This window comes from Pundamilia nyererei, unplaced genomic scaffold (genome assembly GCF_000239375.1).
Source record: "Pundamilia nyererei isolate P.nyererei 1_Seehausen unplaced genomic scaffold, PunNye1.0 scaffold00074, whole genome shotgun sequence".
Taxonomy (NCBI): Eukaryota; Metazoa; Chordata; class Actinopteri; order Cichliformes; family Cichlidae; genus Pundamilia; species Pundamilia nyererei.
In genome coordinates this window covers 1389196-1392825 of record NW_005187475.1, presented here as the reverse complement: position 1 = coordinate 1392825, position 3630 = coordinate 1389196, and the positions used below count along the sequence as shown (strand labels likewise).

Sequence of the window (3630 nt, the reverse complement as noted above, 5' to 3'; positions counted from 1 at the left end):
CCATTGCTCTTGCAGAAGTCAATGGCTGCAGTTGACAGGTGTGAACTGTGGTTATCCTTGGGAAGAATCACTTTCTTTACGGCTGACCTTGGTGTGGTTTGCAAAGTGCTTCAACTATAGATGAGGAACTCTGTTTCTTGCATCCATCCTGATTTATTTCCACTATACTTCCTACTGAGAATCTTTCTGGCCCAGTCCTCGAGGATTTGTCCAATGACTTTGGATATTTACATCCATGTTTCACTGCAAGCTGATATGCCAGTTCTTTTACCTGTAATTTTAATCACAAAAAATGTTAGTATTTCTGCTATACTATATTTTAAATGGCCACCATTACAAATTTCTAACTTTTCCCTACCTTATCCTCTATCAATTCCTATTGGCTTACCTCACATGATCATAGTCAATAAAATGCATCTGCAGCCCTCATCAGGTATTCTGTTAATTCTTTGTGAAGACCTTCTTTCGACTATTCAATTCAATTTCAATTCAATTCAATTTTATTTATATAGCTCCAAATCACAACAAAAGCCACCTCAAGGCGCTTTATATTGTACAGTAGATACAGAGAAAAACCCAACAATCATATGACCCCCTATGACCAAGCTCTTTGGCGACAGTGGGAAGGAAAAACTCCCTTTTAACAGGAAGAAACCTCCAGCAGAACCAGGCTCAGGGAGAGGCGGCCATCTGAAGGAAAACAGGATAAAGACATGCTGTGGAAGAGAGACAGAGATTAATAACAGATATGATTCAACACAGAGTTCTGTTACTTTTTTTCTTAAATTGTCTGTGTTTGTCAAAGGGTGCTAATTTTTCACATGTGATAGAGTAACTGAATTGGGCATGTACAGGATGAATCAGAACGAAATTAACATCTTATAGTTTCTATCCTATCCAGCTCTTTCTAAGAAGTCAGTTTAATAGGCATAAGGTTTAAATTGATCTCTCTTATCCTCGAACTAAAATTCTTATGTGTTTACATAGTTCAGACCCACTTAGACTGTAGTTCAACAGGGTGAATACAATGTTTAAATGCCACAGTGAGGGCTTCTTCCAGAAAAAAAAAATGTGCCGAAGTCACGCTGCTAGCGTCCGTCTCCATCATGGCCGCTCAGTGGACACAGTTTCACTGAAACTCCTGTAAAAATGTAGACACTGGATCGCGCATGCGCATTGCCGGTGGCTTAGTGGGTCGCAATCTCGCGCAACTTGCTTGGGCGACAGTCGGGGTTATAGCAACGGAAAGCCCATCAGCAGAAGCAGCGGGACGGCGGAGAGAGAGACGGCGGTAGCTTCAGTGAGTAACAAGAACTTTATTAAAAACGGCCTTCCGCACGGCCCAGTCCGTGCTGTCTAAACCACTTTATCACGGGATAAAGACTCCAACCGTCCCGTAGGTGACAGCCAGTCGTTGGCTGGTAAGGTGCGTGTGTATTATCGAAAAGGCCTCCAGAGGGGGGTAACGTTAGCCTGTAAAAGTCGCGTTTTCAGTTACACTCGGATGTGTTAAAGTTAGCGGATACAAGTGTAGGGAAATATAATAAGCTGGAAAAACTGCTTATTTAAAACAACAGTAGCCAAACAAAACACCCACGGAGCCACACCACAACCTGCGAGGGGCGAGCAGTTAGCCGGGAGCTAGCTGATCGGTCTGAGCAGCGCTGAAACGTCTGTAACGTCAACTGTCAAAACACCGAGCCGTGAACGAAGTTCAGCCCTTAACTGTCCAACAAACCATGGTTTATAAACTATTGCATTACCAAACTTTTCATAGCCTGCTTAGATCAAACTATAAAATGCAAAATTACCTCTGCTGATAAAGAAATACAGTTTTTATCAGATTGAGCCCCTTATCTGATTAAAAACCTGTTGACAAAGAGCTCTTTATAACTGCTACAATACGATATTATTTCAAACTAAGCAGAAGTGTCCTGTAAGTCTGAATTTTTTGTCAGTCAATTTTAACTAGTACATCTTCTTTTAATTAGTAAATTGTATTCTCTGTTATTTATTTATTTACTCTTGTTTATTTCCCGACAGTACGTCAGACTTTACCAAAAAAAGAAAAATACTATCACTTTATAGGTCAATCTATCAGCATGATTTATTAGTAGCTTCATAATTAACCCTTTAAATGTATAATAGAAAAATATTTGCTAATTTAAGCTTTACATTAAATGTATGGGTTCTATTAATAAAAAAAGAGAGGACAGCTGTGTCAGCCAACGATTTTTTACAATAAATCTGAAAATGTATCAGGACAAACCAAGCAAGTTTTTACTGGCACACATCATGTCTTTAGTTGGAGCTGTGTAAAGTACCAAATATAACATATGCATAAATAGTATTTTTGAACCAGCAAGGTGATTCCCTTGCTTAAAACTTGACATATCTCATCATGGTGTGCACAGTGTGCTTTTTAAAAGGAAAATCAGAGTACAGTGGATTAGTGGAAGATGAAGTAGAAGTGGTAGGCCTATAAAATTATCTACAGCAGATGAACAGCATTTTTAAGAAACAGGAAACAATACAGTAAAGACCTAACACAGGACCTGAGAGAAAATGCTGAGATATGCCAACTTACACAAGAACAGGACTGAAAATTAGTGTCAGTAGGTCGCATGTAGTGATGAGTCCAAATTAAAAATTTGTGTTTCAAATCATCATCAATATTTACAAAAGAGAATGAGGAGAGAGGTACAACAACGAGTGTCTACAGCCATCTGTACAACATGGTGGAGGCTCTGTCACGTTTGGGCTGCATTTCAGTCAGTAGTGTTGGAGATCTTGTCACATGTATGAAAGGTATTATAGAACCAATTTTTTTAACACTCAAAAATTGCCTTTTTAAAAATCTGTAAATTATAGTATTTTTTTTATTTTATTTGTTGTTGATTATTAGGGTTTGTTGCTGGATGAGAAAGATCCTTGATTAGTTATACTAACACGTTCAATCTGTTATCTTTTTTGTGAGTAATTTCTGAATTTCCCATGTTACTTTTACTCTGAAAAACAAAAGTGTCTTTTATAATTATTGATGTGGTTTGTTTGTCATCGTGATCATGAGCAGCTATCATGTTCAATAATGAAGACTGTTCAGTTGCAGAGCTTTGATCTAAAATTATTATATATGTATTTTACAGTGTTTCAGTGCTGCTGGGTCAAATTCATTGGTCCGGTTACACTTTTTATGAACATAGTTTTTTTGTCTATATTGTAGAGAGTCTCCAAAACTAACGTTACACAAAGCAAAACACAATCAGGAGCTGAATAATGTTACATCACTTTATTTATCATTCAGTCTGTACTCACATTTTGATGGTTTTTCATTTAATCTGAAGGTTATCAAAGTGTTAACCCTGTGTTCCTATCAACATAAAATGCTAATAACATTTAAAAGAAGACCCAAATTTATATTTGACCTCAACAAGTGAAATAATTCCAGAAACATTTGGCTGATATGTGTGGATGGTGTTTGAAATTTTCTGGAAATTAGAATCATAATAGAAGGGAGTTGTGGGATTTTTCTTTGGTTTGACTTGGACATTTCTCTGGAAATGTCTGGATATTTGTTTTATGTTGCCTTCATTTCCACACCTTATATCCTGAATATATAGTACTCCCCCC

General features: G+C 37.4%; 1 protein-coding gene across 3 annotated transcripts in view; it reads left to right on the top strand.

Moving 5' to 3' along the window:
• The first annotated feature begins 1176 nt into the window (after nucleotides 1-1176).
• LOC102209570 (microtubule-associated protein RP/EB family member 3) overlaps nucleotides 1177-3630 on the top strand; it is an 11129-nt gene continuing 8675 nt past the window's right edge. For 2 of the 3 annotated variants that reach the window (XM_005737239.1, XM_005737238.1), the window contains exon 1: nucleotides 1177-1300. The gene's annotated coding sequence lies outside the window, so the exon portion shown is untranslated. Of the gene's footprint in view, nucleotides 1301-1327; nucleotides 1427-3630 lie in introns of those variants that run through there. The other variant, XM_005737240.1, reaches the window with a different exon arrangement.